Source organism: Lissotriton helveticus, chromosome 11, assembly GCF_964261635.1.
Source record: "Lissotriton helveticus chromosome 11, aLisHel1.1, whole genome shotgun sequence".
NCBI lineage: Eukaryota > Metazoa > Chordata > Amphibia > Caudata > Salamandridae > Lissotriton > Lissotriton helveticus.
In genome coordinates this window covers 470,356,201-470,382,697 of record NC_136072.1, presented here as the reverse complement: position 1 = coordinate 470,382,697, position 26,497 = coordinate 470,356,201, and the positions used below count along the sequence as shown (strand labels likewise).

The 26,497-nt window shown below is 43.0% G+C and overlaps 1 protein-coding gene across 6 annotated transcripts in view; it reads left to right on the top strand.

The window, feature by feature from the left end:
* LIMS2 (LIM zinc finger domain containing 2) overlaps positions 1–26,497 on the top strand; it is a 470,048-nt gene that overhangs the window by 74,809 nt on the left and 368,742 nt on the right. For 2 of the 6 annotated variants that reach the window (XM_078666054.1, XM_078666052.1), the window contains one exon: positions 25,092–25,187. The exons of the other annotated variants lie outside the window; for them this stretch is intronic. The gene's annotated coding sequence lies outside the window, so the exon portion shown is untranslated. The remainder of the gene's footprint in view (positions 1–25,091; positions 25,188–26,497) is intronic. 6 annotated transcript variants of the gene reach the window in all.

Genomic DNA, 26,497 nt, shown 5'->3' with positions numbered 1-26,497 from the left:
TCATATTTAATACTATATATAAATATACATTTATACAAAACACTGACATATATGTGTGTGTATATATGTGTTTATTGTTATTTTGTGGGTTATTTTTTAATTTACTACTATAAAAAGCATATATTTTGCATCACTCTATGCCTGAAAGGGTTTTGTTTTGACTTATACTGGGTGCTCCCTTGTGTCTGGACAAAGCTATACCTCTCTGAAGAGCTCTAGTTAGAGTGAAACACTGTGTCAGGGGTTGCTTTTACTCATTTCAGGTTGGCTTGAGTTGGTATTTTACCAATTCAATGCTGTACCACTGTGCCTGGAGTGATAAATTACTTTTGTCATTTTACAGCTCGGCAAGGACAGCACTGTGCGAGTCCTATGCTTAAAGACTTTGCTGTAGAAATGGCAAAATACTTTGTCCTTTTCTATCTTGGCTTGGATAGCACTGAGCTAATCCTATGCTTAAAGACTTTGATAGAAAAACAGACTTTTGAGGTGAACAGATCTAGAGTGTCGCTGGTGTTGAGAGTGCTCCAACAGGAGCTGCTTTCCACCTAAACTGGAGAACTACCCAGAGTTCTCTCCTTCGTTTTTGCTTAACTTATCCGTCACTCTATGCCTGAAAGGGTTTTGTTTTGACTTATACTGGGTGCTCTCTTGTGCCTGGACAAAGCTATACCTCTCTGAAGAGCTCTAATTAGAGTGAAACACTATGTCAGGGGTTGCGTTTACTCATTTCAGGTTGCCTTGAGTTGGTATTTTACCAATTCAAAGCTGTAATACTGTGCCTGGAGTGATAAATGGCTTTTGTCATTTTACAGCTCGGCAAGGACAGCACTGTGCTAGTTCTAAGCTTAAAAACTTTGATGTAGAAATGGCAAAAGACTTTGTCCTTTTCTATCTCGGCGTGGATAGCACTGTGCTAATCCTATGCTTAAAGACTTTGATAGAAAAACAGACATTTGAGGTGAGCAGATCTAGAGTGTCGCTGGTGTGGAGAGTTCTCTAACAGGAGCTGCTTTCCACCTAAACTGGAGAACTACCCAGAGTTCTCTCCTTCTTTTTTTCATAATTTATGCGTCACTCTATGCCTGAAAGGGTTTTGTTTATATATATATATATATATATATATATATATATATATATATACAAATATATATATATATATATACAAATATATATATATATATATATATATATATATATACATACAAATATATATATATATATATATATACAAATATATATATATATATATATACAAATATATATATATATATATATATATATATATATATATATATATATATATATATCGAAAACCAAAGTATATTCCGCGCGTCACAATCACAGCTGGCACAGATACAACAAGCACGGACCAATTTTGCGACATTCAAATCTTTATTCGCCTGTCGGTTTCATGACGTTTCGGCACCCCTGTGCCTTGCTCATATATATACATATATACATACATACACATATACAATTAATATAAAATTACATAAATAAACAAATATTAATAATAGATATATTTAAACAATATTAAGAATAGTATTGAAGTGTGGGAATAATAGATATACTTTTCCCACTCCATTTTATGCAATAGTAGTGAAAGTGTTGGTGGGTTACATTTACTAATCCCACTCCAAACAGGTCACCAGTGGGGACAGTATTGGTATTAGGAGGAATAAGATTTACCATTCCACCTCCAGTCTGTGCAACATTAGGGAAAGTGTTGAGTTTCGGAGGGGTATGATTTACTATTCCCACTCCAGTCTGTGCAACAGTAGGGAAAGCGTTGGAGTTCAGAGGGGTTACATTTAGTATTCTCACTCCAGTCTGTGCAGCAGTAGGAAAGCGTTGGAGTTCAGAGGGAGAAAATCTAGTACTCCCACTCAAATCTTTGCAACTTTAGGGAAAGCGCTGGACTTCAGAGGGATTACATTTACTATTCCCACTCCAGTCTGTGCAACATTAGGGACAGTACTTCACTTCAAACACATTACATATTTGAATAAACCTATTAATTTTGAAGCAATTTAAACTGTTAATATAAACATTAATAATTAACCCAAAACAAATGTATATATTAAAAATAAAACACAATTAAACAAGTTACATGATTATTAAAAATGTAATAATCAACTATTAATACAAAACAAATAATGTATTTATTACTTAATTAACTTCCCACACTTTACCCCCACAAACAAAGCAGTCCAGACTTAAAAAATAACTAAAATAAATAAGCATAACACATTGTACATAATTGACAGTCAATTCACTTATTACTTAACAATTATTAATTATTTTTTCAGTCTATATTACTTAATCAACATCCCACCCTATACCCCTACAAACCTAGCAACTCACAACTAAAATAAATCAATACTACGTAATGTACATAATTACATATCAATTAAATAATTATTAATAAATACATAATTGAAAATTGATTATTACTTAATTTCCCATCCTATATACCTACAAACCCAACAACCCCACACCTATAATATAACTAATATATAAAAGTATTACACAATTTACATAACTAATAATCAATTAAAATGATAATTATATTTTAATCATGTATTATTAATTAATTATTACTTAATTAACTTCCCACCACTATACCACTATAAACTCAACAGCCCGCACCTAATATATAGCTAACAATATATTTATTACACGGAACGAAAAGCAAATGGCAATAAAATATGTTCTAAAAAAACCCAATATAATTATTACACAATTGACATAATTAATCATCAATTACATACTTAATAATAAATTAATGATTCATTGTTATTTAATTATTACTTAATTAACTTCTCACCCTATACACCTACAAACCTAGCAGCCGGCTACAACACTGTAAAATATTATTAGCAATTAAATTAAAAATGAAAAATCACTTAAAATGACAAACTGTATTTAAAAATATCATTAACAATTATACAAACAATAATTACACATAAAATTAATATATGAATTAAAAGACATTAAGATGATAAAAAACAATATTTTACAACTATATTTTTTAAAACAATATTAACAAAAACAATATTTTTAACAATGATATTACTTACCTGAAAAAAAATGATATTGTTGACAACGACATTTCTGCATTACACTATTTTTGTATCACAATATTTTGTTCCTGATATTTCTGTAACCCGATATTTATAACTCGATATTTTGTCCAAATACCTATTGGGAATGCGCCAACCAAGGGGCAGCTTCCAATACCGTTAGCAAACTATCCCCAATGAATCGGTTCTGGACTAGTTTCCAAACTTATCGGGTCCTGTGAGTCCGGATGACCGATTCCAATGCCTCCCAGCATTGTTCGGTCGGACTCGCATTGACCTCAATGGGAGCCTGTGTCCCGAAAGCGAACAGGGGCTCCCATTGAAGAAAGGGGTGGTTGGGGAAAACCTTGCACCCTGTGGCGAGCACCCCATGTTGCCTACCACATTGTGCATGGTTGGGATGAGGGGTCCCTTGGGTACCCCCACGGGCCACATTCGGACAGTTACGGGTGAAGGGGGTCCGCAACAGGCCCCCAAAGACAGATTCCGGCAGCAGTTTTGTCTCTGGCAAACCAAATCAGAATGGCAGTCCGAATCGGTCATCGTAATCGCTCGTCCGAAACTGTGCCCATAGAGCTGTACGAATCGGCTCTGAAAGACTAAGGCTGTCCGGATGTCTTTCAGAACTAATTCAGTCTGCTCGAACGATTTCCGAGCATCGTAATCGGTCGTTGGGAAAACTGTAGGATTTGTTAGGCAGCAAGGGTTCCGAATTAGAATCGACAATACCAATTCCCATCTAGAGCCCTTCCTAACGACATCTGAATCAGCCCCCAAGTTGTTTTCAGAATTGATCACCAGTTTTGCATTCAGCTTGTGAACAAATTGTTGTGCCTTACCATCTTAGGGCAACCCTAAAAACAAGTGCACCAGAGGCAGACGTTATCATTTTTATCTCCTTGCGCTTAACTCCAATGTTTACCACCAGCATTCTTTTAAAAAGGTGCATCTACTACAACATGGTTAGTTTACTAAACCAAAACTATGAATAGGGTGCCACCTATGAGGTCTTGGTGTCTTGTCTTGGGGCGGACACCATGATTAACTTATGGATAACGAGACGAGTGGGACACTAAGGGCCTCATTTATGAGGTTTTGGGGTAGGGCAACGCCGCAAGGATGGTGGACAATGGGCTGCCATGGGCCAATGCAGGCACCTTTGCACCATGGTACTAGAGTGTCTGCTTTGTTGGGGTGATTATTTTTGTGCAGGAAAGGGCACCTTCCTGCACAAAAACAACCACAAGAGATGTTTTCCTCTTTCTATGTGTGCTGCAGAATGCAGCACACAGAGAGAGAGTAAAAAACGAGGCAAAATAGGGGTATTTCTCCATATTGCGCCTCCGCAACACCACCCATGGGGATGTGTTAGAATCTGATGCATTACCAGGTTTACGATTCCTCGTAAATCTGGGAATGCTTCAGATTCCATGGGTGTTGCTTGGGAACACCCACAGCAACCCCCATGGAACACCTCTTTCACGCAGTGCTCTGCGTGAAAGGGGCACATCTTTACAAGGCCATGAAAAGCCACTTTGCGCAGCCTTGTAAATATGCTGCGGCACATTGCTCCACTGGAGCATCTAAAAAGTGATACTCCGGCGGAGCAAACATCCCGCTAGGGGCCTCGTAAATGAGCCCACCAAGGTGTACCTGGAAGCATTAGACTTACAGGGTAGTTATTTAGATTATGGTTTATTTACGCAAAGCCAAATACAAGGGAACCTCAAGTAAAAACAGAATAAAATGATGAGCTAGGACAGACGGTATGAACAAATATGGCATGTTTGATGGTAATAACTGCCCTGTACTGGGCCTCTCTCCGGGTAGTCTCTCGGGTAGGCTCTACCCACTTGAGGAACACTGATACACTTAGGAAAACCATAGGAGGGAGATCTGTGGTCCTATAACTCCTGGTGGTACCTTTATTTAGAACACCAGTTGCCAAATGTGAATGAACTCTGTAGTTTTTGCTCTTCTGAAAATTCAACTATCCAAGGCTGAAGGAACTGAACTTGTTATTTGATTACATGCACGTGTTATCCCACTATATTTGGATACTAGCTGTACCCGGCCACGCGTTACTTTGGCTCAGTCTGGTTAAATGGAAGAGAAAGAAAAGAGTAAGCGCACGTTTCTAATACGTTTAATTTCCCAATGCTTGTGGGTATACAATATGTTTTTGTCCATCCTAATATATGTAGTCTATTGTCTATATGCATCCCTTGTATTTGTTGCGCAGCAAACAAATCGATAGGGTCTGTTCGGCCTTTCGATTAAAAACATGCGCGTATTGGACATGTGCGTATTCAAATCCAATGTTGTGTATATATAAACACGCGCTAATGTTGCAAAGTGAACCAACTCCTCCCCCCTCCCTCCACCCACTTCCCAGTCTGCCATCCTGACACCAACTGTCCATCCTAATCTATTTAGACTATTGTCTCTATACATACTTTCTTAATGTTGCAAAGTGAACCAACTCCTCCCCCCTCCCTCCACCCACTTCCCGGTCTGCCATCCTGACACCAACTGTCTACCCTAATATATGTAGACTATTGTCTATATGCGTCCCTTGTATTTGTTGCGCAGCAACCAAATCGATAGGGTCTGTTCGGCCTTTCGATTAAAAACAAGCGCGTATTGGACACGCACGTATTCGAAACCAAGGTTGTGTATATATAAATACGAGCTAATGTTGCAAAGTGAACCAACTCCTCCCCCCTCCCTCCACCCACTTCCCGGTCTGCCATCCTGACACCAACTGTCCATCTTAATATATGTAGACTATTGTCTCAATGCATCCTTTCTTAAAGTTGCCAAGTGAACCAACTCCTCCCCCCTCCCTCCACCCACTTCCCGGTGCCATCCTGACACCAACTGTCCATCCTAATATATGTAGACTATTGTCTCTATGCGTCTATTGTAGTTATTGCGCAGCAACCCAATCAATAGGGTCTGTTTGTCCTTTAGATTAAAAACACACGTGTATTTGACACGCGTATTGACACGCGCCTATTTTATCAAACGCACATTGACATTTTTATGTGTCTGTTTGTGCTTTTGATTAAAAATACGTGTGTATTAGACACATGCATTTAAGAATCCAACGTGTATATATAAACACTCGCGTATTTGAATGCACCGTTGTGCCAAAATTTTCAGAGATTTGAGATTTTGAACAAACGAACAGTTACATTTTTATTTATATAGATCTGTGAAAAATACAATTTCAGAATGACTGAGATTCAATACTTCCCAACAATTGTTAAGTGCTCTAACAATTAACATTCACATATAACGTGTTCTCACTTCTCCCCAGAAAAAGTCAAAGTACCTTTTTTTGAGCTGGAAACAAAAGCAGAATATAACCACTATTGGGGGAATTTAGACCCTTTAGGTACTAACAGCCTGATTCATGTACAATCCGTTTTGCGTGGCCCTAATAGCGAATCATAGCGATTCGCTATTGAGGACACGCAAAACGGCATTCATGTAGGAATTGCTACTTAAATAGCGATTCCTACATGTTCTTTATTTGCGAGTAGCAATTTGCTACTCGCAAATACTCCCCATTCATTCCTATGGGCCAAGAGGCCCATAGGAATGAATGGGGAGTATCCATCATTTGCGAGTAGCAATTTGCTACTCGCAAATGAGATAGCGATTTTAAGGGTGCCAGGGGTGTCCAAAGGACGCCCTGTAGCACCCCTAAAATGCACATTTGAACAGGTGTTGCGCGCACACATGTCCAAAGGACATGTGTGTGTGCAACATGCAACTTAGAAAAATGCTTTTAAAAGCATTTTTCTGAGTTTCTGCTATTTACCGACAGGTCTGACCTCTCGGTAAATAGCGGCCCCAAAAGTCCAAAATCGCTATTTTGTTTTGTGTCATGAATAGCATTTGAGGAATCTCTATTAGAGATTCCTTAAATGCCATTCCACGCAAATATGCGAATTCTTACATAGCGATTTTTGCATTTGGTATCATGAATACCAAATGCAAAAATCGCACTCGCAAAGGGCCAGACTCTCAGAATCTGGCCCTTTGCGAGTGCAATTTACCTACATGAATCAGGCTGTAAAAGTTGAAATCAAAGTTGCAAAAACACTCCACTTAGGAGTCAGGGGTCTGTTTCGCAGCAGATCATGATCTTGGTGGTAAGTAATACGGAATAGCTTGAGCAAACTTTCTGCATTTATTTTACACATGCTATTACTACCTGCATGCCATTTTATATTGGTATTTTCCACCAGATTCGTGCTGGTGGTAACTGGCTGTGCAACAGTTGCAGAAACTGCAATTGGCACTCAGCTTCTCATTGAAGCAAATGCTAAAACTGATGCAACTGCTATTTGCACCCATTAAAGTACGCAGTCACGGGTCTAAATGACCCTGTTAATCATAGTCTTAATGTTTAAACTGTGTGGGCCTCATTTATGAAAAGTGACGCATCGCTGCGTCAAAACAGCGATGCGTCACTTTTCATTGCGCCCTCCTTGCGACACCGATGATGGGTCATATTTACAATACGACGCATCATTGCGCAAGGAGTTATAGATACGACAGTATTTCTGACTTATCTGCATGGCGCAAAAGTGACGCATTGCTGGAGTGTTTCACAAAAGTGACGCATCTCCAGCAATGAGTCCTTTCACATGGGGCTTGCCCCATGTGAAAGGGCCTGCGCCAGTCTTACGCCTGCTGTGAGGCAGGCTTAAGAATTGATGCATTTGCGTCCTAGAAGTGGCGCAGTGAAATCTTATAGATTTCACTGCGTCACTTCTATGACCTTTTCTTGCGTCAGAACACCCTCCTGCATTCATTATACCTGGCGCAGGTATAATGTAGCGCAGGGGTTTACAAAGTGACGCATCTACCTAGATGCGTCACTTTGTAAATTTGGTGCAACAAGGCACATTTTTTACGCTGCTGGTGCGTCACAAAAAGTGATGCACCAGCGGCGTAAAAGTGACACACAGCCTCAAAAATGAGGCCCTGTGTGTTCTGTGGCAAAAAAATGGCATCATGATGGTATAAAAACCAACTCAGTTTATGCTTACTTGAGAGCTCAGATCTCCTGTCTGAAAGAGCATCCTGCTGAGTGAGCCACTCAAAGCTTTCCTGGTGGTTTCCAGTGGTTGGACAGACGCCAGCTGTGTTTAGGTCTTAAACTAAACTAGAAACTGGTTGAGGCTCCTCCCTGCACCAGACCTTCTTCCGGATGCTGCATGCTTTCATGGTGGGACCGGAGCATGCTCAGAGATTGTAGGTCCAGGCTTGCTCCAGGGCTCTCTGTCATCTTCCAGAAAATATCTGCCATCAATAAGAGTCCATTTGTAGACAATGCAGCCAGTTACACATTTTATACAAGTCTCTGGCAGCCCCACAGTCACTGTCTACAACTATTAAGAAGATTCTTATCTTGCCACGAAAGAGTATCTGATGCCTCTCAATGAGCCTAAGCTGCCCTTGCGTTACCTCAGCCAGCTCTCACACACTCTTCCATGGTCCTCATAATCTCTCTGGCAGCACATTAAGACCCCCAGACAAACCTAAGCAATCCCAGGCTAGCCCTTAGCCAACCAAATGCTAATCCTCAATCCACCCTGATGGATTTTATGCCAGTCCTGGCACACCGTGGTGTGGAGCACTTAGTGTTTCTTAAAATACCCCTCACACACCAAAAGGACCCTTGGTGTCATGCTTCATCATAGGGGTCTTCGCACCCCTCTACGGGATGCGGAGTGCTGCGACCTATGACTACGCGGGAGCACTTATAATGGACTATGTATGGTGCATGTGAGGGTTTATATGTGAGTGAGTGGTGGGATGAGTGAAAAGTTAAAAAGTACCGGGCTCGTAGGACTCTGAAAAAATTATTTATTAGGTCCCCGGGCTGGTGCTGTTAAAAGAAGTGGAGTGCGAGGTGTTAAATGTAGTGATTATGTACATCACCTCATGTGTGCGTCGACATGTTTCGGAGACAAAGCTCCTTCTTCAAGACGGGGTGCACAACTTCCCCACCTTACTCACGTTTCACTACACAAAAGAATAATGTGTATTTACAAAAAAGTGAAAAATTATATGTATGTGTATAATCTATAGGTTACAATGTACCTACAGCGGTAATGCTCAAGAAAATGCGAATTGCAGTATCTGAGGAAAAATATGAGGAAAAAACATTTGGTAAACCTCAAAAAGACATTATTATTCAGGTGCAGTCACCTAGAAAAAATGTTGTGGGGGGTCAAACTGTCTGTGAAGGTTTAACCCTGTAAAAAAGAGACAAATACAGGACATACAAACATTAAACAGAAAACACACACTCTATTTCAGCGGTGGCGAAATGTGCAGAGGAGACAGAAATAGGTATTAGGCATACTTGTCTTTATAATGTTGTAAGCATCATGAGCCTCCTGAACGTCTGGGGTGATAATTGCCAATCTGCAATCTAAAAACAATTGCAGTAGTAAACATCGCGGTTTACTTACTTCCAGTTTGTAGTTTGTTAAATCACTCAGTGTCATACTCACAAACTCAGTGGGAGTTCTGATCCATGTTGCCCCATACGCGGCTCCGCTGGAATGGAGATGGAGGCCTTCGCGTCCTCTATTTATACTCCCTCTTCATGGTTAAGTGTTTGTTTAATTGGCAATAATGAGAGGCTGCCCGGATGTAATGGAATGCCCTTATAAGTATTTTCCGGGGTCGTAGGGGAACATCACGGTCCCGTTGGTAGTGTGAGTGGAGGGAGCACGCGTGTAGCTTAAATTGCTCCGCGCATGCGCCACGGTCAAACGCTTTCCGGACTTGTTTGAGCGCATGCCTAAGAACTTAGCGCAATGGTTGTTTGAGGTCTAAATATTGAGACGTTTCTTAATTACGGTACAGCAAAAAAACAGAGTACAAAGGCACGGCGAATCCTGTGCCTTTATTTTCTCATACCAAAGTGAATATCTCAAGTATTCGAACAAGGGAAATTTTGCAAGATGTCTATTACAATGGCGAGGTGGATAGTATTAGCCCTTATTCATTTTCCAATATCATTTCAAGAGAGATCTCCTTAAGTTTATAGTGGGCAGGTGTCTGGCTGAGATACAGTACTGAGGGATGTATAGTTTTTCTGATATTCACTCTTGGTTATCATGTTAGTTGGCCCCACGCTATATCATCATTTAGGCCATTTACATGCGTCCCCAGACGGAACACCCAGCGCTGTTCTGTTTGAAAAATGTCTTCCTCTGTCTGTAATTGTTCAATTACAGTCCATTGTAGGTCATTAACACAATGTTGGGCATTTAGGTAGTGAGTGGCCATCTTGGTTGTTGTCTTTTTGCAACGCACGTTGCTCTTATGCTCGTTCATACGGGGTTTTACAGCCCTAGTGGTCATGCCCACGTACTCTAGACCACACGGACAGGTGATGAGGTAGACAACATTTTTACTGTTGCAGTTGGTCATTTTTTTCTGTTCCCAACAGGTCCCGTTGCTGAATGTTAATTTTGTACTCTTACGTGTCAAGTGGCAACTACTGCAATTTCCACAAGGGAAATGGCCATGGACCCCAGTATGGGACACAGTGTATTCTTGTGTTTTGCGGGGGCATGTATTGCAGTAGTTGCCAGTTGACACGTAAGAGTAAAACATTAACATTCAGCAACTGGACCTGTTGGGAACAGAGAAAAATGACCAACTGCAACAGTAAAAATATTGTCTACCTCATCACCTGTCCGTGTGGTCTAGAGTACGTGGACATGACCACTAGGGCCTGTAAAAACCCGTATGAACGTGTCAGGCTTCGTCTTCCGGTCTCTTCAGAATTGTGCCGATGCTATAAAGGGTTCCACCTCTTGACGGCCCCAGAGTCTGAAGTAACATACACAGACTACCAGGAGAATCAAGCAAGGGAAGGAAAGGGACGGGACAGCAGGGAAGGAGAACTGAAATGAAAGCAGAGAATATTCAAGACACAATAACAATAACATACATTTCTATGCATTCCGCTACCTCCTCTCCCTTGTACACTACCTAGAATCTCCTCTTCCTACCTGTAAAGGAAAATACGGATAATTCGCTATATGGAGAGGGTAAGGGTGGAACCAGGGCTTTTGCTGACTAGGAGAGGGAAACAAGAAGAATGGGTTTGAGTAGAACACACAAGTGTATTATACAATTAGGTAATCTCTGTACTCTAACATACCTTAGATAAAGCTCCTCTTTGCGTAACCAAACCCACTGACAGTTCCCCCCACAGATCCTCTCTCCTATATAGACAAGATAAATAAAGTTGTGTGGAAAAAACATAGCATGACAACAGACGGGTTAATGCTTCTTAACTTCGTCCGGTTTCAATCGTTAAGGTGAGCCAGGTTAAAGTCCCACTAACTCCGTGGGTATTACGAGTTAAGGTGTTGATTCCTGACACCGCTAGAAATGGCCCCCCGGCCCTGGATAGCGCCAAAAAGGGTCTTTGCCCCCACTCAAATACAGTACTGCTCTTAGAACCCAAGAGCCAAAGGGTAATCACTCCTCAAGAATCAGTGTTCTCCCCGCAAGGGACGGCAGACTACACGACCCAACCAATGGGGAGAAATGCACAGGCACACAGTTGAACTAGTCGTAATGTGTCTAAGACTAAGACCAGGACTCAGTAGCATTGAGTTCAAGACTGGTAGTAATCACAAGCACAACGTAACAGGAATAGCGCATTCAGACCTGCCACTGTCTGCATCCAAATCCAGAGCGGGATGCAGCCCAACCAACTTGAAGGAAAAGAAATCAGAACAGTCTTACCGATACCGCCGTGGTCAGAATGCGACCTCAGATAGAGAATTATCGGCAGCGTCTTCCTCCTCGAACCTGTTTTTACTTCCGGGCATGCGCGAGCGTAAGCTGCGTCATACGCAACGCGCTGCCCAGACATGCTGGGAAATGTAGTTCCATCCACCGCGCGCAGGCAACGCCTTACCGGAACAGCGGATCGTGACAGTACATCCCCCTTCACGAGGGGCGCTGACCAGCAGCAGGCCGATCCGGATACAAACGGTGGAATCTGTCCACCAAACGAGGCGCATGCAACGCTCCAGCTGGTTCCCATGTGTCCTCCTCAGGGCCATAGCCTTTCCAGGCCAAAAGGTACTGCAACCTCCCCCTCACTATTCTGGAATCCAGTACATCCCTCGCCTCATATTCCCAGTCCTGCTGGACCCATATAGGCAGGGGAGCCCTTTTTACCGGACAATGAGAGGGCTTCAATAGAGGCACATGAAACACCGGGTGAATCCTAAAGTGCGCGGGTAGGCGCACTTTCACAGCCACAGGTTTAATGTGTTTCACAACATGGTAGGGACCGATGAATTTTGGGTTGAATATACTGTACTTTCTGAACTTAATGTGTTTCGTAGACACCCATACCCGGTCACCCTTCTTGTACACAGGACAAGGCCTACGGTGCTTGTCGGCCTGCCTCTTGTACCTGGCTTTGGCATTCCCCAGATTACTCCGTGTGGCAAGGAGGATCTTGCGGATACGTAACAACCTTTCCTTAACTTCAGGTAACTTGACGTTGGACCCAGGGAGTAACAGAGGAGTAAACCTGGGATGATGCCCATAAGAGCAGAAAAAGGGGGAATGCAGTGTAGAAGAATGTTGTGTGCTGTTGTAAGCGATCTCCGCCACCCACAGCCAGTTCACCCACGACCCAGTGTTGCCCTGAACATAACAGCGTAGATCCTGCTTAAGGGTCTGGTTTAGCTTCTCTGTTTGCCTGTGTGTTTGGGGGTGGAAACTAGTGGAAAGTGAAGACTGTATTTTCAGCTCAGAGCACCAGGTTTTCCAGAAGCTGGCTGTGAACTGAGCCCCCCTGTCCGAAACTATAACCTTGGGTAGGCCATGCAAACGTACGATGTGTACCATTAAGAGATGTGCCAATTGCCCAGCGGTAGGGACCTGGTTGCATGCAACAAAGTGTCCCATTTTGGTGAGGTAGTCCACTACTACAATTATGGCTGTTTTCCCTTGATCTTTGGGAAGACCGACGATGAAGTTGACTGAAAACCTTTCCCACGGGTTTTCAGGGGTAGGTAAGGGCTGCAACAATCCTTGGGGTTGCTGTCGGTTGGACTTCATGCGTGTGCAGGTGGTACACTCCTTCACCCATAGCTTCATGTCCGGACGGATAGATGGCCACCAGAACTGTCTCGATGCCTTCTCCAACGTCTTCGCGTAACCCATGTGACCGGCGCTAGGTGCATCGTGGCACCAAGAAAAAACTGTTTTTCGTAGGGTCCTGGTAGGTACCAACACCTGCGGCCCTTTCATTGGGATCCCTTGCTTCATCTTCCATTCTTTATGGTGCCAAAGCCAAGTCCTCCATACACATGTTCTGGCACCTGCTCTCACTCCCGTCACGAAGTCCCCTGTTTGGACAGCACACACGACCTTGGCAGGTCCAATAATCGCTCGATTCGGGGTTACGGAGTGCATACCAGGGTTCTCTTGTCGAGTTAGCGCGTCGGGTTTTTTGTTATTGACACCAGGACGATAAGTAACAATGAATTGGTACTCCTCAAAAAACAACATCCAACGCAGTTGTCTTGGGGTGAGATTCCGGGCTGCTCGCATGAACTGCAGATTGCGGTGATCTGTATAAACCGTTACTGTATGCTTGGCCCCCAAAAGCCAGTGCCTCCACTCTAGGAAGGCATCCCGGATGGCTAGAAGTTCTTTTTCGGTGATTGTGTAGTTGACTTCGGCTGCGCTCAACTTCCTAGACATAAAGGCAATCGGGTGTAGATCTCCGGTTTGTCCATTCCTTTGGGAGATAACAGCACCCAGAGCGACTTTGGACCCGTCGGCTTCCACGATGAAAAGCTCCTCTGGATTGGCATGCTTGAGCACGGGGCTGTAGAAAAGGCGGCTTTCAGGTGATCGAAAGTGGTTTGTGCCGCTGTGTCCCATACAAACGGGATGTTCTTCCGAGTGAGTCGGGTCAATGGTGTGACCATAGCAGAAAACCCTTGGATAAACCGTTGGTAGAAATTGGCAAAACCTAACAGGCTCTGGATGTCTTTAATGCTACATGGTCTAGGCCATTCTTTGACTGCCGTTACTTTTCTTTCAGCCATCACCTGTCCAGTTGGTGTGAGCATCACGCCCAAGAATTCCACCTTAGTGACGTGGAACTCACCCTTGGTGATCTTACAATAGAGATGGTTGTCTTGCAGAGCCCGAAGTACTCGACTCACATGTACGACATGTTCTTCTGTGGTGGTGGAATATATCAGGATGTCATCTATATAGACCACCACATAGATGTCCAGATGTTCCCGAAGTACTTAGTTTAAGAAGAACTGAAACGTGGCTGGGGCGTTACAGAGCCTAAAGGGCATAACGAGATACTCGAAGAGACCATACCGCGTCTTGAAGGCCGTTTTCCACTCGTCACCCTGTCTTATCCGCACAAGGTGGTAGGCCCCCCTTAGATCCAGCTTCGTATAAATCTTGGCCGCTCGGACTTGCTCCAACAACACCGGAATCAACGGCAGGGGGTACTGATTCTTCACCGTTATCGTGTTGAGCGCTCTATAGTCTATGCAACAGCGTTTCTCGCCATTGGCCTTCGGAATGAAGAATAACGGTGATGCTGCGGGGGACCTTGATGGTCGGATGAACCCTGCGGTGAGGTATTTGTCCAGGTAGGCGCGCAGGACTTCATTCTCAGGGATCGTGAGGGCATAAATTCTTCCCCTTGGGATGATTGCTCCAGGTAACAAGTCGATTCGACAATCATATTCCCTATGAGGTGGGAGCACCTCGGCTTGTGCATCTCTGAATACTTCTTCAAACGCTCGGTACACCTCTGGTAGTTCTACTTCTTTTTCGGCTGCTGTGGCAACGTGGTGTATCATAGACAATGCCCGAGCAGGACCACGTGTTTCCGGAAAGCAATGATCCATGCAATAAGCGGGAGAAAACCGTTCTGTTTTGGATGTCCAATGTATACAGGGTTCATGCTTTTGCAGCCAAGGAAGACCCAAGATGGTTCCGTAATGTGGTGCGTCGATAATGCTGAACGATAGGCGTTCGTGATGGGAACCTTCGTAACTGAGGTTGTATTCAGGGGTGTGATACCTTATAGGACCAGTTCTTTGCCATCCACCCCATACACCGTTTCTGGGTGTTCTTTGGTGATGAGGAGTGCACCTAGCCTCTTAGCTTCTTCTTGGTCCATAAAACACCCCGTGGCTCAAGAGTCTATCATAGTATTGATGAGCTTCTCCTCGGTGTCAATGACGATGGTCATTTCTAGGTACAGGTGACTTTTCTCTGGATTACAACAAGGGGTCATTGAAGGGATGACCATTGCGCTTGAGGGTTTCCCTTCATCCACCTTCAAGCGTTGGTGTTTTCCGGTCTTCTTTCTGTAGTACCTGCTGCCGTCTGTCCATTCCTAAACCTCCCTGATCTGGGTTTGACTGGGCAATCCCGGAGATAATGTCCCTTTTTGCCACAACAAATGCAGAGGCCCTGTTTCCGGCGATGATCCTTCTCGCTTAAGGTCAAAGAGGCCCTCACTGCCCCTGTTTCCATGGCTTCAACCGGTGCAGTGGCTTGAACCCCTGGACGTTTGTAAGTAGTTACCGGGCGTTCTTTCTACTTGTGGTCTCCTTTCCGCTCTTTAATGTGGTGGTCCAACCGCAGGGCGAGTTCAATGAGGGCGGAACAAGTTCTCGGTTGTGGATCTATGGTCGCCAACACATCTTTCAGCTCGTCTGTAAGCCCCTGATAAAAAACGGCGGACTGTTTGGACTCAGGCCAGTCGGTTTCTGCCACTAAACGTCGAAAGTTGTTTAGATACGTGACCAAATCCGTGTTGCCTTGTCTCAGTTCCAATAAGTCTCTGTCAGCCGAAAAGGTTTCTGCCCTTCTATTGAAGGTTTTCTCATATTCCATGCGAAATCCTGCTCAGTCGTATAACAGGGGGTCATCACGCCGAACCACAGGAACCGCCCATTGTGCCGCTTCGCCCCCTAGATATGATATCAGAAAGCTACCCTTGCCTGGTTGGTAGCGAACATCTTGGGCTTGCACATAAAATGCAGGAGTACTTGGGTCATAAAGACTTGGACCTTCTTGTTGTCCCCTAGGAACCTCTCAGGGGGAGCCAGGGGTATTTGCGCAGGCATCTCTACAACTACTGAGGTGGATGGTATAGGGTTACCACTGGAGTCTACTGGAGCCCTCTGTAGGCTGTTTACCCTGGTCTGTAACTGAGCGGTCACAGCCCTTGAGGCTGCTGCTTCCTGTCTGGAAGAGGCTAGCTCTGCCTGTACTAATGCCAAAGCCGCCATTACGTCCTCTATGGTCGCCATGGCGCTCGGCACAATCGGGAAGAGAAAGCAATCTTGGGCCAATAATTCTGTCAGGCTTCGTCTTCCGGTCTCTTCAGAATTGTGCCGATGCTATAAAGGGTTCCACCTCTTGACGGCCCCAGAGTCTGAAGTAACATACACAGACTACCAGGAGAATCAAGCGAGGGAAGGAAAGGAAGGGGACAGCAGGGAAGGAGACCTAAAATGACAGCAGAGAATATTCAAGACACAATAACAATAACATACATTTCTATGCATTCCGCTACCTCCTCTCCCTTGTACACTGCCTAGAATCTCCTCTTCCTACCTGTAAAGGAAAATACGGATGATTCGCTATATGGAGAGGGTAAGGGTGGAACCAGGGCTTTGGCTGACTAGGAGAGGGAAACAAGAAGAATGGGTTTGAGTAGAACACACAAGTCTATTATACAATTAGGTAATCTCTGTACTCTAACATACCTTAGATAAAGCTTCTCTTTGCGTAACCAAACCCACTGACAGTTCCCCCCACAGATCCTCTCTCCTATATAGACAAGATAAATAAAGTTGTGTGGAAAAAACATAGCATGACAACAGACGGGTTAATGCTTTTTAACTTCGTCCGGTTTCAATTGTTAAGGTGAGCCAGGTTAAAGTCCCACTAACTCCGTGGGTATTACGTGTTAAGGAGTTGATTCCTGACACCGCTAGAAATGGCCCCCGGCCCTGGATAGCGCCAAAAAGGGTCTTTGCCCCCACTCAAATACAGTACTGCTCTTAGAACCCAAGAGCCAAAGGGTAATCACTCCTCAAGAATCAGTGTTCTCCCCGCAAGGGACGGCAGACTACACGACCCAACCAACGGGGAGAAATGCACAGGCACACAGGCGAACTAGTCGTAATGTGTCTAAGACTAAGACCAGGACTCAGTAGCATTGAGTTCAAGACTGGTAGTAATCACAAGCACAACGAACAGGAATAGCGCATTCAGACCTGCCACTGTCTGCATCCAATTCCAGAGCGGGATGCAGCCCAACAAACTTGAAGGAAAAGAAATTAGAACAGTCTTACCAATACCGCCGTGGTCAGAACGCGACCTCAGATAGAGAATTATCGGCAGCGTCTTCCTCCTCGAACCTGTTTTTACTTCCGGGCATGCGCGAGCGTAAGCTGCGTCATATCCAACGCGCTTCCCAGGCATGCCGGGAAATGTAGTTCCATCCACGACGCGCAGGCAGCGCCTTACCAGAACAGCGGATCGTGACAGAACGAGCATAAGAGCAACGTGCGCTGCAAAAAGACAACAACCAAGATGGCCACTCACTACCTAAATGCCCAACATTGTGTTAATGACCTACAATGGACTGTAATTGAACAATTACAGACAGAGGAAGACCTTTTTCAAAAAGAACAGCGCTGGGTGTTCCGTCTGGGGACGCATGTAAATGGCCTGAATGATGATATACCGTGGGGCCAACTAACATGATAACCAAAAGTGAATATCAGAAAAACTATACATCCCTCAATACTGTCTCTCAGCCAGATACCTGCCCACTATAAACTTAAGGAGATCTCTCTTGAAATTATATTGGAAAATGAATAAGGGCTAATACTACCCACCTCGCCATTATAATAGACATCTTGCAAAATTTCCCTTGTTCGAATACTTGAGATATTCACTTTGGTATGAGAAAATAAAGGCACAGGATTCGCCGTGCCTTTGTACTCTGTTTTTCGCTGTACCGTAATTAAGAAACGTCTCAATATTTAGACCTCAAACAACCATAGCGCTAAGTTCTTAGGCATGCGCTCAAACAAGTCCGGAAAGCATTTGACCTTGGCGCATGCGCGGAACAATTTAAGCTACAAGCATGCTCCCTCCACTCACATCACCAACGGGACCGTGAGGTTCCCCTAAGACACCGGAAAATACTTATAAGGGCATTCCATTACATGCGGGCAGCCTCTCATTATTGCTAATTAAACAACTTCTTAACCATGAAGAGGGAGTATAAATAAAGGACGCGAAGGTCTCCATCTCCATTCCAGCGGAGCCGCGTATGGGGAATCTATGACATAATATCGACAGACAGAATATAGACATACAAAAATATCGACACAAAAATATCGAAATCAAAAATATCGGAGTTCTATCTACATAAAGGTAAGTACAAAAATATCGGAAAAAAAATATAGTAGTACAAAAATATCGAAGTTAAAAATATCGTTTTTTTAAATGTATTAATAATAATGTAAAAATAATTTTAAAATACATATAATTTAGCAAATTATAAATATAAACATTAAAACATATTTAAAAAATAATAACTAATACATACACATTTAAAATAAGTTAAAAACTACATATAAATTAATATATTTACTTACTCTACATATTGCAAGAGTAGGAAAAGCTTTGGATAGCGTAGGGGTAAAAATTACTATTCCCACTCCAGAGAGTGCAACAGTAGGGAAAGCGTTGGATAGCGTAGGGGTAAAAATTACAATACCACTCCAGAGGGTGCAACAGTAGGGAAAGCGCTGGATAGCGTAGGGGTAAAAATTACTATTCCCACTCCAGAGAGTGCAACAGTAGGGAAAGCGTTGGATAGCGTAGGGGTAAAAATTACTATTCCCACTCCAGAGGGTGCAACAGTAGGGAAAGTGTTGGATAGCGTAGGGGTAAAAATTACTATTCCCACTCCAGAGAGTGCAACAGTAGGGAAAGCGTTGGATAGCGTAGGGGTAAAAATTACTATTCCCACTCCAGAGAGTGCAACAGTAGGGAAAGCGTTGGATAGCGTAGGGGTAAAAATTACTATTCCCACTCCAAAGGGTGCAACAGTAGGGAAAGCGTTGGGTAGCGTAGGGGTAAAAATTACTATTCCCACTCCAAAGGGTGCAACAGTAGGGAAAGCGTTGGACAGCGTAGGGGTAAAAATTACTATTCCCACTCCAGAGGGTGCAACAGTAGGGAAAGCGTTGGATAACGTAGGGGTAAAAATTACTATTCCCACTCCAGAGGGTGCAACAGTAGGGAAAGCGTTGGATAGCGTAGGGGTAAAAATTACTATTCCCACTCCAGAAGGTGCAACAGTAGGGAAAGCGTTGGATAGCGTAGGGGTAAAAATTACTGTTCCCACTCCAGAGGGTGCAACAGTAGGGAAAGCATTGGTTAGCGTAGGGGTAAAAATTACTATTCCCTCTCCAAAGGGTGCAACAGTAGGGAAAGCGTTGGATAGCGTAGGGGTAAAAATGACTATTCCCACTCCAGAGGGTGCAACAGTAGGGAAAGCGTTGGATAGCGTAGGGGTAAAAATTACTATTCCCACTCCAGAGGGTGCAACAGTAGGGAAAGCGTTGCATAGCATGGGGGTAAAAATTACTTCCCACACTACTCCTTCTTTAACACACAACACACTACACATACAAAAAACCACAATTAATATAAATATCAAATAATAAATTAATAACAATTAATATTACATTGATGTAATTATAAATTAGCTAATTAACACATATTAATTACCAATTAACAATTAATTACCAATTAATTAACAAGAAATTTACAAGAACAAACAATATTTATTAATACATTATTTATAATTAATATTATGAAAACATTTAAATAATTAATTACCAATTAATTAATTAACAATTAATTAACAATAAATACCAATAAATAAATACAATCTCTTTAATTAATTTAATGTAATTGTCACACCCTATTCCCCTATAAACACACAACCCACTACACATAAATAAATCACATAAAAATGTAATTGTCATTTAATCACTTAATAATAATTAATTACCAATTAATTATTAATTAGCAATAACAAAAAATTAAAAATATTAGTATATTAACTCTAATTAATCTATTTAACTAATTAATAATAATTAATTACCAATTGATTATTAATTAACAATAACAAAAAATAAAAAATACTACTACATTAACTCTAATTAATTTAATTAACTAATTAATAATAATTAATTGCCAATTAATTATTAATTAATAATTATTTATTAATCAAAAATATTTTTAAAACATATTAATCAATTAATTATAATTAAATTACTTCCCACCCTATTCCCCTATACACCCACAACCCGCTCTGATACTAAAACGCAAAATGTAAACAAAATTACTAATTCTAAACATACATTAAAAAACATGTTTAACAAACATATAAACAACATAATAAAATACATAACACTAAACAAAATTTCGATATTAGTAACATACATACCTTAATATCGATATTCTGTCTATCGATAATATTGCACATCGATATTCTATACCATCGAAATTAAAACATCGATATTATTGTATATCGATATTTTAATTTCGATATTTTGTCTCTATACCGCGTATGGGGCAACATGGATCAGAACTCCCACTGAGTTCGTGAGTATGACACTGAGTGATTTAACAAACTACAAACTGGAAGTAAGTAAACCGCGATGTTTACTACTGCAATTATTTTTAGATTGCAGATTGGCAATTATCACTCCAGACGTTCAGGAGGCTCATGATGCTTACAACATTATAAAGATAAGTATGCCTAATACCTATTTCTGTCTCCTCTGCACATTTCGCCACCGCTGAAATAGAGTGTGTGTTTTCTGTTTAATGTTTGTATGTCCTGTATTTGTCTCTTTTTTACAGGGTTAAACCTTCACAGACAGTTTGACCCCCCACAATTTTTTTTCTAGGTGACTGCACCTGAATAATAATGTCTTCTTGAGGTTTACCAAATGTTTTTTCCTCATATTTTTCCTCAGATACTGCAATTCGCATTTTCTTGAGCATTACCGCTGTAGGTACATTGTAACCTATAGATTATACACATTATATAATTTTTCACTTTTTTGTAAATACACATTATTCTTTTGTGTAGTGAAACGTGAGTAAGGTGGGGAAGTTGTGCACCCCGTCCTGAAGGAGCTTTGTCTCCGAAACATGTCGACGCACACATGAGGTGATGTACATAATCACTACATTTAACACCTCGCACTCCACTTCTTTTAACAGCACCAGCCCGGGGACCTAATAAATAATTTTTTCAGAGCCCTGCGAGCTAGGTACTTTTAAACTTTTCACTCATCCCACCACTCACTCACATGTAATACCCTCACATGCACCATACATAGTCCATTATATGTGCTCCCGCGTAGTTGTAGGTCGCAGCACACCGCATACCGTAGAGGGGTGCGAAGACCCCTATGATGAAGCATGACACCAAGGGTCCTTTTGGTGTGTGAGGGGTATTTTAAGAAACACTAAGTGCTCCACACCACTGTGAGGAACACTTCCATACATTACTAGGTGGATTCCCTTTGTTTATGTAACTTGTATAGGGAGTATGAATCCATCAGCGATACTCTCCCTCCCTCTCTTTGTTTTTTCAGTCCTGGCACACCCTCAGCTGATCTTCAGACATCCCTAAGGTTGCAACAAATGACTGCCAGAAAACCCAAGCTGTAATGGAGCATTTATTGTATGTATGTATGTAAATGTATAGGCATTTATATAGCGCACTACTTACCCGTAGGGTCCCAAGGCGCTTCGACCGCTGCGAAACCCTTCCTGGCTTCCCTGAGAGATGGTCCCTTAATGGGTATCTCCAGGGTGAGACCAGGCATCCCCGGCGGTCTGGTGGGGCCGTTAGTGAAGATGAGGCAAGCTAATGCCCAGAGTTGCCGAGTGTGAGCGATGATCAGAGTGGGCACCGAGGCGAGAGAATTATCGAGTCCGCTGACCCTGGTCCAGAAACCTGCCGCGCCGGGAATCGAACCCTGGTCCCGGACCGTCCTCTGCTCTCGGGTCTGCCGCCTCTAACCAGTGAGCCACACTACTTCACTTTTATTGGGACTCAGAATGCCTTCAGGCCCACTCTGCCACTGCTCGGAGTCTCTCAAATCCAACTCAAAAATCATCTGGCTTTCCATACACAGCGTCGACCTGTCCTCGCCTAACAGAAACCCGGGAAATGCGTCCCATCTTCCCTTTTTGCATGAGGGCCCATGGCATCCTTACTATGCCACTGAATAGGAGGCTGGTGAGGCTATAACGGATGGACGCAAGTGAAGCTCCCATCTCTTGCCTAACCTGTAGCCCCTCATCAGCCTCCAACTTTTTGCTGAGGAGGTAGGGATAAGATAGCATGTAGGAGGTACAAAATGTAAGTATGGATCTCTAAGCAGTATTTTTCATTCTTGGTGCCTACTTGTGTCAACCTATAGGGTTGCAAATAAGAGTCCAGGGATCACAGCTTCTACTGAAGTTGATTTTTCAATGACACCTACAAAAGGGTAGAGAAAACCATGGTTTGACTTACAGTTTGGAAAGCTACTTTTCATGGAAGCCTCTTCCATATTAACCATATCCACTCACAACCAAAAGGCACGTTTTTTATAGATAAAGCAGATTGTTAGGATGGTAAATGGCCCCTTGCATGGCTCTGGAGAACTTGCTTCGCTTCCACTTTCCCAAAGCGAGTTACTGTTGATTTTCTGTTTTTGCCTCTTCACACACAACAATCATGCAAGGCTTCACCAAAGCATTGTAGAGGGTCCTTGTAGTGGTCCACTCTTCCCCAGAAGCATTACCTATAGCAGGTTGGGAGGTGGTAAAGTGGGGAAGTCTGAATCTCTTTCATGCCTTAGTTTTGCGTCTCTCCTGAAAGGAGACTCCCACCTCCTCCCCTCTCCCCAGCCCCTCCATCCCATTGTCTTACTGGCAGTGAGACAAATACTTTTTGGATTTTGCCAGCCCAGGGGGACTATAAAAAAGACAAGAACTGCCTGAACCAGTCCAGGAGGAATATACAGAAGACAAGAACTGCCTGAAACTAATTCCAGTGATAGGCATGTTAAATATACAAATTCTGTTTTCAAGCTTGGTATAATTAAAGGCCAAAAACTACCAGCCAGAGAGGCAAAGGTATCTTTACCAGAAACCAGATCTCATACCATTGTAAACAGAGAAACTCTTCCCAGCTCCAGGCTGAAGGTTATTACATTTTAACATTTAACCCCTCTTCATCAGGTTTGGAAACAGGAACCTTAAAGTCCTGCAACCTGCCAAGCAGCGCTGACGTTCCTCCCTCCCATGAGGGAAGGAGCTGGCTGACCGCTTAGTTGGGATGTAGAGGTACCCTTACATGAAGAAGACACTGCCTAGAAGAGGAGGACTGCGAGTAGCTGGGGCAATAGGAGCAGAACCCAGCCCCCTGAACCGTGGGGCCCTGTAACAGCTTGGCACTTACAGAGATCACAATTGCATCCCACAGTCTTTCCATAAAGAAACAGAGCGCCTATGACTGAGTGGTGCTTAAAGAATTGTAATTGCATTTTGAGGGCTGTACCAACAGAAAACAAATCACCTACTGAGATCACATTCCACAATTGGTGGTTAGACCGAAGTCCTTTGGATCACCGTTGTGATGTGAGTTAGGCTCGTCCCTTTGTTTTTGGTGGAGCCTCAAGGAAGAACCACTAGCAAAAATCCACCTGACCCGAGCGTCATTGGCAGAGCACAGTCACCTCCTCATCTTAGCATTCATTGGCCCACCTCCTCCATCGTAGCACATGCCTGCACACAAGGTGCAGGGATGGAGTCAACAGCTGCATCAGCTGGGCCAGGGTAGAGCCAGCTTGACTAGTGAGCCAATGCAAAAGCCGGCATCACCAGAAGGTGCACAGCCCCCACCCTAACTGGCAGAAGTGGACTAACCTGTCGCAGACTGAACTACTCCACTGCGCAAGAGTTTGACCTTGCAAGGAAGGCAATTCACTTTAGAACACCTTCCCCCTCAAAAGCCTATCTATAGTTTACGTTGGGATAAGCAGCGGCACGCTAAAGGGGCATTTGAAGACCTAGATCCACCAATTGCCCAAGAAGGGCAATGTGTCTTAACATGCTCAGATTGTTTGTTGATACAATAGCTTACCATTGGGTACACGCCTAAGATAATGCCCCAGGCTCCCTTACACAGTGATAGATACCCTGACAACTGTGTACCATATTTCTGCCCTCTGATTTTGAATGTACAGCATTGCATTATGTGCTGAAAGTAAAGTACTTCTTTGCTTATGTAAGATAATTGACTGGGTTGATTTGTTGACTACTTTTATATGTTTTATTGAGTTCTGTGTTTTCAAAACTTCACCTGGAGTATGCCTTGAACTGCTCGACTTCACTCAGCTGAGGGCCAAGTACTAACAGAGTGTATTTAGCACCCAGCTTTGGGTCCAAGTGTACGGTGAAGCTCCTGGACAGTGGACACCACTGGTAATAACCTTGTAAGTCCACAATCTAAACCATTAACCCCAGGATCTGCTCTGGGACTCCTGAAAAAGTTCCCATAGATTTATTCTAGAGAAACCTAAATTTCATGCTACTTGAAGAGCAAAAGCAGAGTCTTTGCCTGGTGCACCATTGAGTGCATTGAGTGACAGTTCACCAGTTTCCTGATTAAACACTCTGACCCTGCCATATCGGTAGATGTGTGTAGGGCTTGCCCATAGAGGTTGGTGGTGTTTCTGTATATCTGTTTTTAAAGCATTATCTTTTTATAAACTTTTTTTATTAAGTTTTGTTTTCATGAGAAATAATATATCAAAAACACATTGCTTATAGGTAAAGATGTGATCAGTATAAGAAATAGCATGGACTTAAGGAGGAGGAACAAAAGATACTTGGTGTCGGTGAATATAATTTCGAAGATCATGGCAGGTAGGTCTCACAACATGATAAACGTACAGGGTAAAGCAAGGAAATCCAAGTGTGATGACTGCAGAAGCAGTTGAAAATGGGCAAGGCCTTATAATTAATTGGATTCGACTGGTTATTTGGAGAGTAAATAATCTCATGGAAGTTGCCAAATGTCCTTGGTTCGAGAGGTGTGGGGTTGCAACTGTGCATAATCATTGCAAATTTGATCTCATTTAGTCATGCTTTTGAGCCAGGAAGAGTCTGTGGGACAATGTCTACTAACGCAGTGTAATGCCAGTTCTCTTTTAGCAAGGAGTAATGCTATGGGTGCAAATCTACGGACAGACTTGGAGATATCATTAGTGTACCCCAGAAGTGTCACTAGTGGGGCGGGCTTGAGCATGGCTCCTGTCATAGTGGAAACTAGGGAGAAGACAGTGATCCAGTATTTTCCTATAAGCGGGCATGTCCAGGTTAAGTGTTCAAAGTCAGCTTTCAGGGTATGGAATTTGGGACATTGGAACAAATGCATAGGATCGAAGCATGCCAAGTACACAATAGTGGTATAAGCTAAATGTAAAAATTAAAAATGGAATAGTTTGTTTATGATTGATGGATTTGAGTTTTGTTTGGGAACAGCAAAAGGACCACACTTTATAAGAGAGTGGGCATCCTAAATCGGTACCCCATGCTTCCTGAAACCGTCCAGTGGAATCAGGTTTCAAGATCAGACAGCTGCGCTGTAGCCGGAGAGACTAGGCCCCACCCCCCATCAGCATCAGATAAAATAGGTGTTAATGGTGGAAAATCATCCGAGACTAACGGATATGAGGGGAGTCGGGAACGAAAATTTTATGCAGTCGCTGTAGAACAAAGTGATCCATGTATGAGACATTTTGGAAGCGATTATCAGCGTGTGGTAGAACATGATGAGAAGACATCCCCCATGGTAAGTAGATCATGCAGTTGCAAAGTACGCCGGACGAGCTTCTCGTACGTGAGGGGGAACCAGGGGTTGTCGCTCAGGGGCAGAGCATGTGAGTAGAGGATTCCACCTCCTAAAACTTTTAGAGTTTCCACCAGGCACAAAAGGTGGTGGATAGTGTTTGACCATGCTTAATTTGAGCCAATAGTTTCCAGTACTCGGCACTGGCACTTAATTGTCTGCACTGGCACTTGGGACAGCCTGCCACAAGGTGACGCAGTCTAGGTAATTTAGAGATGACCACATCAGCAGTTAATTATTAATGCTATGTTTGTTAAAAATGACCATCACCTGCCTCCCAAGCCATTCTCATATCTTTGAGGGCCTGAAATAGTCCGAATTGTGA